General features: G+C 44.8%; 1 pseudogene; it reads right to left on the bottom strand.

Annotated features, from left to right (window-relative positions):
* Nucleotides 1-2,871: 2,871 nt before the first annotated feature.
* Nucleotides 2,872-2,989, bottom strand: LOC124614273 (annotated as a pseudogene).
* Between the last annotated feature and the right edge of the window lie 6,621 nt (nt 2,990-9,610).

Genomic DNA, 9,610 nt, shown 5'->3' with positions numbered 1-9,610 from the left:
TTATTTGTGACTGCTTTTCGACTGTCTCTAGCTTGCAGTGGAAATGTGATGTCCACATGTATATAGTATAATGTCTCTTATTACATCCATATCCAAGTAACGATACTGAAACTTGTGAACTTCATTCCTTGGACGATTTTTTCCAGATGCACAAAGGGGTCATATCTGTGGAAATTACGCCTTTTCGACTTTTTGCAACAGGTCGTACAGATACGTCAGCATAACAGGTAACAAGTTGATAACCTTGTTTTACTTTCCTGCCTTGCTTCTAGATCACTTGATTTTATAATATTCCTTACTTCCTTATTCACCACCTTCACGATGAATCGTCTGTCCCTTCTTACGATCTGAAAACATTGTGGGGGCAGAAGATATAATCCCAGTGGCTAATGACTCACTAGTTATTGTACTGTGCATTGTTCTTGACAAAATAATAAACAAAACAAAAGAACTGTACAGATATATGTAACTGAAAACTATTATGTACAAACGAAAAGAGACGGAGCTCTTAAAAGGCGAAAAACGAAACATTAACCAGTGATAATGAAATTCAGTACACAGTAAGGCCGTATTTTTCGGATGGGCAATACTTTCCCTTCCCATATGCGCCATGCCGTAGTGAGCATACGGCCGGACTGCCTTCCCGCTCCGCACCTCACCCCTCCCGCAGTTCTTGCGCGGCGCGAGGAACTGTGCCTCAACCACAATGCCGCGCGACCTGGCGCAGGCGCGTGTCGCGTCCCAGTCGCGTCGCGTCGCAATTTGCGCGGTCCCATTTGAACCTGTGAAGTTACACAAATGCGCTCTGCGCTGCGTCGGGCCACACGCGTTACACGCTAGCCTAGCGCCGTCGGCACGCGGACCGTGCTGTCGAACGTCAACGTTGAGCGTGCGAAGTTCAACGTGCTGCTGAACGCTCAGAAATGATGCGACTTGTGCATACGGTACGTAGGCCCCAACGTGGTATACGCGATCACAACGCAGTCCAGAGGCAGCTGCGGGATGTTTCTAGTTCGTAAATAACACTGTTTACTAAACGGGCGCGAGTAAAATTCCCACGTTAGCTCTATTAAAACGCACATTTCCTCCATCGGCCACGAAAAGGAAAGTACCATTCCAATGAATAAGGACACAGCATATATAAGTTCTATTACAAACAGTGCGATACAAATGTGCAATACTTCTCCACATAAGGTAAATATTATTTCACCATTCTCACATTTTAGTAAAACCCCAAGGTCAGTCTTACTTCATCACTGTTCCTACCCAGTGGCAGAATCTTTGCAACATGTGAATTACGAAGCGTTAAAGAAAAAGGAGCAAAATATCTTTATACAAGTAGCGCAAGCTGTCCTGTAGATTAAGCTAATAAAACGGACTCACCCCTCGAAAAAAGGTGAAATTATATTTACATAACATCAAATATTATAGCATATACTTATATTAAACTAATAAGAAAGTATCAGAACCTAATGAAAACCCAAATGTTAGGGAAAAAATTTTGAAAGTTCCGGGACGCGAGCCACAATCTCATAATACGCAAGTTACAATAATCCTTTTGCCACGAATATGATGTATCTCATTATTTTATTGGAACGAATCACACTGTTAACAATGGGTTTTCCAGTGATTCTGTATTTGCTGGTGCTCAGAAACGGTGTATATACGTATGGGCTTGAAATGAATGCCAATATGGCGCCTCACAACTCTGTGCTGAAGGGAGATGGCGTGCATGTGACGTAGGTGGCGTTGTGCCATCTCATTGGCCAACGCTCAGACGCACGCTCAGAATATCTGACATGCTAGATACTGCTCTCCACGTTTGGAAAGACTCCCGAACGTGCTATTCCACGCTATGACGTCAGAAACTAGGTACGCTCAACGCTCTCATGCACGGTCCGTGTGCCGACGGCTTAAGGCTTCTCAGTCTAACTGGCTATGCAACTGACCACATTTGCGTCTGCGCAGTAGATTCCATTAGTTCTGATGAATAAAAAACAGAGAAAAGTTAAGAAATTGTTTTTAATGCTGCAGGTGTCCTATGTAGTCTCTCTCTCTCTCTCTCTCTCTCTCTCTCTCTCTCTCTCTCTCCCCCCTCCCCCCCCCCCCCTCACGCCACCCTCCCCTAAGAACAACGTACAGAAAGATCTTTGGGCTCTTGTTCGACGAGACATATCTGTTTGAATGTCGGTTATGTCGTCAAATCGTTGACACTTCATGAGGAAATCTGCACTTTCTCGTTTTGCACTAGGTTCGTATTTATAGTACCAAGTCCCGTAATCTGTGCTTTTTTTCAGAAAATAATTCTCCCCGTTTTGCATTTCAATCAAGTCGCGGTAGGGGACTCCACGTCGTTGTTTTTGTCAAGGACTCAAGGAGTGCAGGATAAATTTTGGGCACATTTTTGTCATCTTCAGAACATTCTGGAAATGTTTTGAACACTTGATTTAGAGATATGCAGTTCTTTGCTGCATTACGAATTTTGGCACGACAACGTCCACACATTATGGCCGCTCGTCCGATACTTCGCGTGCTCACAACTGACTGGTCTATTGCATCTCTCTTGTTTACAGTCGCTAGTTCAAGCTAGCGCCATAGTTATTTTTTGTCGTCGCTTATTCGCCAGGAATAAAATCAGTGTCGGAACATTCTGGACGATAGTGTACGAAGCACTCAGTCTTCAGGCCACAAGTGGCCCATCGGGACCATCCTACCGCCAGGTCATCCTCAGTGGAGGATGCGGATAGGAGGGGCGTGTGGTCAGCACACCGCTCACCCGGTCGTTACGATGGTTTTCTTTGACCGGAGCCGCTACTTTTCGGTCGAGTAGCTCCTCAATTGACATCCCGAGGCTGAGTGCACCCCGAAAAATGGCAACAGCACATGGCGGCCCGGATGGTCACCCACCGAAGTGCCGGCCACGCCCGACAGCGCTTAACGTCGGTGATCTGACGTGAACCGGTGTATCCACTGCGGCAAGGCCGTTGCCACAGTGTACGAAGGGTGATCAATAAATAATACAACACATTTTTTTCTGAAAGCAGGTTGGCTTTATTCGGGATTCCAATACACCATATTATTCACCACTCTTTTGGTGACAAAATTATATTTTTCAACATAATCTCCGTCTTACACCACTTTACTGGGAGGGACGGCATGCCCACATGGTACCACTCTACCGGTCGACGACGGAGCCAAAGTGTTGCTGCTTCAGTAACCTTCCCTTCATCCACATACTGCTACCCGCAGAGAAGAGCCTTCGTTACTCTTCACGGTCTTCTGTTAGGCGAGGAGGAAGCCAGCGGATGCACACCTTTGAGTACCGCAGCTGGCAAACAATTGTCAGCGCTACCAACAGAGACGTCCAGTTGAGCAGCGAGGAGTTCGATTGTGATCCGTCGAGCACCTCGAATGACAGCGTCCGAACGCTCCAACACTGCAGCAACCATAGCTGTGTTTGAAACTTCCTGGCAGATTAAAACTGTGTGCCGGACCGAGACTCGAACTCGGGACCTTTGCCTTTCGCGGGCAAGTGCTCTACACAGTTTTAATCCGCCAGGAAGTTTCAAATCAGAGCACACTCCGCTGCAGGGTGAAAATGTCATTCTGGAAACATCCCCCAGGCTGTGGCTAAGCCATGTCTCCGCAATATCCTTTCTTTCGGGAGTGTTAGTTCTGCAAGGTTCGCAGGAGATATTCTGTAAAGTTTGGAAGGTAGGAGACGAGAGACTGGCAGAAGCAAAGCTGTGAGGAGGGAGCGTGAGTCGTGCTTGGGTAGCTCAGATGGTAGAGCACTTGCCCGCGAAAGGCAAAGCTCCCGAGTTCGAGTCTCGGTCCGGTACACAGTTTTAATCTGCCAGGAAGTTTCATATCAGCGCACACTCCACTGCAGAGTGCAAATCTCATTCTGGCATAGCCGTGTTTATTTTCGAATAGAAAACGACTAGCGGAAAAAGTCTACAATGAATTATCTTGCATAGTTATCTTCGGCCGCTTTCACATGCAAACTTCAAGGTTTGATGACGTAGTAATTGCACGACGTTCCATTGGACATAACGAAACTCGTATGTTACCACGACGCATTACATCCTCATTCCCCGCAAATAACTTCTAACCTCCTTAGCGAAATATTTGTAAATCTTTGGATAGGCCGCTCGAGAAACACAACATGGCCAGCACATTCGTCAGAGTTAACATCTCTGGACTTTTATCTGTGGGGAAAACTAAAACAATAGGTCTACAAGGAAACACTGACAACTGCCGAAGATATGAAATGCTTTATAATACGGGCTTGTACTAGGATTAGTTCAGTGTTGCGTGTTAAACACTTGATATTACAGTATTTTTATTTTTTTAAAATCTTATGGGACTTAACGGCTAAGGTCATCAGCCCCTAAGCTTAAACACTACTTAATCTAAATTATCCTAATGGCAAACACACACATCCATGCCCGAGGGAGGACTCGAACCTCCGCCGGGACCAGCCCCACAGTCCATGACTGCAGCGCCCAAGACCGCTCGGCTAATTCCGCGCGGCGATATCACAGTCATAAACGCACAAACCGTACCTGAGTTAGGTGTTTGCTTACATTTGTTACAGCTGGTCAGAAATGGTTCAAAATGGCTCTGATCACTATGGGACTTAACATCTGAAGTCATCAGTCCCCTAGAACTTAGAACTACTTAAACCTAACTAACCTAATAACATCACACACATCCATGCCCGAGGCAGGATTCGAACCTGCGACCGTAGCGGTCGCGCGGTTCCAGACTGAAGTGCGTAGAACCGCTCAGCCACACCGGCCAGCAGCTGGTCAGAAGTTTGTGGGATATCTCCTCTGGACAGAGGGACAATTGTTTGCGGTGCTGTTATCTTGATACTACTAGATCAAGTTATACCGTTGATGTCTTCGTAGACTTTACAGTTCCATAGAGAAAAGCATGTAATCCCAGCCGTTAGAAAATTCTCCACTATATCTGAATATGTTTGGGGTGTTCTGTTTTATTTGTCTCACACTGCATAACGTAGTTGGAATCAGGGTGAATAGACATAGAGACAAGTAGTTCGAAATGTCGAATAATCCACCAGAAATTAATCAAACTATACTTCAATACGATCTCCGCCCCAATAAGACAACCTTTCTAATGAACAATTTCCATGTCAGTACATTGATTATTACGTAACGTGCTAGAATGAAGTGCACTGGCAAAGTAACAGAGACACATCACAAACTTATTCAGTACCTTTACCTTTCCATAACTTCCCATGACATGACTCAGTGTAGGGGAAGGTTTAAAATTTAAATTTCTTTACAAACATAGTCACAAACATTACTTCACAATACCACTTGAAGTTTCAAAGCCTTGCCATCAAACGTCTAGGGATGATAGACGACATCATGGGAGACAACTTTTGTCAGAGGCAAAATGTTCGCTGACACTTCTGAACGACGTTTGGCGTCTTTTAATTGGATTCTCTAGCCCTGCGACGACGAGATTTCACCGAACTAGCAGCGTCTGCTAACCAGGTATACTGCATCTGCATATTACCTACAACAGTAAATTGATAGTGATTTTTAACAAGAAAACCTGAAGAATAAATCTTAAATGGAGAAAGATACCGGAATTGGAGAAAAATTTGGAGACACATTGAGGAATGCATACTTGAACATCAACGCAGATGCTAGCCAAGCAAGCAGGCTACTGTGGCCGAGCGGTTTTAGGCGCTTTAGTCCGGAACCGCGCTGCTGCTACGGTCACAGCTTCTAATCCTGCCTCGGGCATGGATGTGTGAGATGTCCTTGGGTTAGTTAGGTTTCAGTGGTTCTAAGTTCTAGGGGATTGATCACCTCAGAAGTAAAGTCCCATAGTGCTTAGAGCCATATGAACAATTTTTTTGCTAGCCAAGCCTGCAGGTAGCGCTGTTGTAATTGATCACGAATGGCAGCTGTGCAGTGTTTGCAGCACATTGCAAGTGTCAGGCGTGTTGAGAGCAGTGTTCTGTGTAGTTGTGAGTGCAATATGTCGGAACTAAGGGAATTCGAACGCGGGCAAATTGCTGGTGCTCATACGGTGAGTGCTTTCGTAACTAAGACAGCAGAAGTGTTTGATGTTTCAGGAGGCAGCGTATCGTAGATTTATACCGCATAAAAGGTAGGCGGTAAAACATCATCTGCGAAGTAACAACGTGGACGAAGCTGTGTGTTGAGTGATCGCGACACACGGTGGTTGAAGTGGATTGTGACGAAAAATAGAGGACGACAGCTGCAAAAGTTACTGGTGAAGTAAATGTCGCACTCGAGAACCCTGCCAACACCAAAACAACAGCCGGCCGGAGTGGCCGAGCGGTTCTAGGCGATTCAGTCTGGAACCGCGCGACTGCTACGGTCGCAGGTTCGAATCGTGCCTCGGGCATGGATATGTGCGATGTTCTTAGGTTAGTTGGGTTTTAAGTAGTTCTAAGTTCTAGGGGACTGATGACCACAGCAGTTAAGTCCCATAGTGCTCAGAGCCATTTGAACCATTTGAACCAAAACAACACGGAGGGCGCTCCATAAGCAGAGAATTACAGAACGAGCCGGAATTCCAAAACCACCTGTGTTGCAAATTCCCTAACAGGAAAACCTGGTGTCCAAGACATAAAACCGGGACTATGGAGCAATGGAAGAAAGTCACTTGGTTAGAGGAATCTTGTTACGCACTGTTTCCAACTGCTGGCCATGTTTACGTCTCAAAGCATGAAACATCGCGGGAGTTCGATGATGATATGGGGAGCCATATTGTGGCATTCTATGGATTACAATGTTACTCTGCAAGGTCGCGTTATTGCCAAAGATTACGTGATCATTTTGGCTGATCGGGTTCTTCCCACAGTACAATATTTGTTCCCAGTGGTGATACTGTGTTCGAAGACGACAAAGCTCCTGTTCGCACAATTCGCATGGTCCACAGGAGGATCAATTGTCGCATCTCCTGGCCATCATAGTCACCATATCTCAAAGTTATTGAGCCTCTGTGGTGTACTTTGTTCGCTATACACCTCTATCATCGTTACCTAAACTTGCCATTATTTTACAGGAAGAATGGTATAAGATTCTCTTGCAAACCATACAGGACGTGTATTTATTTACTCCGAGACAACTGGAAACTGTTTTGAATGTCAACGGTTTTCCGACACTGTATAGGACATGGCGATGCCTTCATATTTTTGTCCAACCCCATTGTTTTAGAAGCTTCGCAATAACTCGACCTGCCCTCTATTACGTGGAGCAGATGACTGGAGTATAGGCAGCACGCATCACATACGCACGCAGTAGAGTGCCCACACCTTGCCGCATCTCGGATGCATAAACGATAACGGAGGAAGCCTGGCGCCAGCTGGGTGTCGGTGAACATTTTAGCCCTGACAGAAGGTGTTCCCCATGACGTGATCTACCACCCCTAGGCGTTTGATGCAAGAACTTTCGGACACTCTGCATATACAACAGGAAAACGTATTCACGTTGTGTAGACCTACAGTTTCACAAACAAGTCGAACGAAAGGACTCCCAAATGAAATATTCGGAAGCCAAAGTTATTTTTACAAATTTAATCGAAAAAGTTAGCACGAAACATCAGTTTATATCTGCGTTGTATGCACTGTTACAAAAGTAAGTAACGAATCCGCCTATCTTAGCGGAAAGATGCGGGGTGCGGATGATGTTGGGCCGCTTAGCGACTTAACAGGTCGTAGAGTTAATTTTAGCTTCCAAAAGAGATTCATTATTTATGGAGATGGACGTGCATCAATCTGAATAGATGAAAAATCACAACATTCCTCGTACTGAAACTTGTCAAGTTCCTTGAGGTGCACTGGAGGCGGTAAAGGACCCTTAATTCGTTTTGGTGAACAGTACTGCGAGGTGATAACATTCAGGTCTGGCAATTGTGAATGATAGGGAGGCCGTGTTATTTAATCCTCGTATTCACGAACTCAGTCTGTCGCAGGTCCAGATGTATGAGTAGGGACGCAATCATTGTAACTCAGTCTGTAAGGAGCGATCAAAAAGCTTCCGTCTGAGGCGTTGCTGCAGCGTGTATGCAACTTATTATTAAAATTATGGTCCTTCGTAAAAAATGAAAAAAAACAACAAACAAAACATCTCTAGTATATTTCTTTTGCTCCATTGTGGATACGGGACAACGGAAATCTCTGGCATACATCTTATTTTTGTTTCCTGATTCCCAAAACAATCCGGTTTGCACAAAAAGCTTGTCTATGGGACACCTAAAAGACACTGGAAGACACACCGAAAAGATACGAGTTTCGCTGGCGTCAGTCAAATGGTTGTTTCATCGCCTCCTAAGACAGAAAATACCGTAAATATCCAAGTTGTATAGGTTAATTACCGTCTTTAGCTACTGCAATAAAAGTCTTATAATGTCTTTTATTACAACTGCTAAAGACGGCAATTAACCTATACAGCTTCTATATGTGCAACTGCGGAGAAAAAGGCCAAAACGAAAGACGACAACATGTGCTGTAAATATCCTTTTGAGAGTTCAAGAGGAAAACTCTGCCCACAGTCCAGCACCACTTCAATCAAATGACAGCCTCTGGTGCTTCCTTCGGCCGGCCTCCGATCTGTTAGTCACCTATTGTGATAGTATCAGAGATTACCGAAGGGAGCGTGCCAGTCCGAAACTTTGACTTAAGCTCGATTCACATTTTTCGGAACGCATTGTGAAAACATTGGTCATTGAATTTCGAATGCGGGATTCATACATGCCGTCAACGGAAAGGGATGCGTACGTCAAAGTTACTCTTGAAGGAAGTTTTGTAACTGACGTTCGTGGAAGGACATTGGCACCATCTGCTGTCATAGGAAGTCAACCTGCTCCTTTCGCGCCGACTCATACTATAGCCGTGAAATCTATTTGCTAATGTTTCGTTGCCCATTACGAAAGTTCCGTGAGGAGTTGTATGGAGGATGAACCAGATCTCCACCGACAAACTTTCAGCGGTCGTTCAGGAATACCTTCTGAGAATTTCGTATGAGGGACCCACGGTCGCTGGTGGCTCGTTACGGAGTTATTGTGTTTGGTTTCTTGCCCCAATAAGCTTTGTATCTGCTTTGCACTGAAAATAGTGCACAACAGTCCAGATGTCGGTGGCAGTTGATCTTGTTTCCACTTTCGCCTGCATCTCTTCGGCCCCGCAGTCGTCTGACGAAGATGAAGCCACTTCATCGGTTTCTTCAAACAGACCTCCTCCAATGGTTTCTTGCTGGGCAATTAGTTCGTCTTGTACCACGAGTCGTTTCTTGCTAGCTTTTCAAAAGCGTTGCAAATTATTTCATCTCCAATATCCATATGTTATTGGGTTATTACTGCAAAAGGATTCGAACCGATGAGTTTGTTTTGAAGAAAGAGACTGCCATTTTTAAACATACCTTTGAAACTTCACTGTCAGGAGATTCGGTTTAACAAAAAGATTAACTTTTTCGTGCTGAAGAAGTACTCTACTGGCCATTAAAATTATTACACCAAGAAGAACTGCAGATGATAAACAGGTATTCATTGGACAAATGTATTATACTAGAACTGACATGTGATTACATTTTCAGGCAAT

This window comes from Schistocerca americana, chromosome 4 (assembly GCF_021461395.2).
Source record: "Schistocerca americana isolate TAMUIC-IGC-003095 chromosome 4, iqSchAmer2.1, whole genome shotgun sequence".
Taxonomy (NCBI): Eukaryota; Metazoa; Arthropoda; class Insecta; order Orthoptera; family Acrididae; genus Schistocerca; species Schistocerca americana.
The sequence above is the reverse complement of the archived record's forward strand: the minus strand, read 5'-3'. Positions and strand labels throughout refer to the sequence as shown.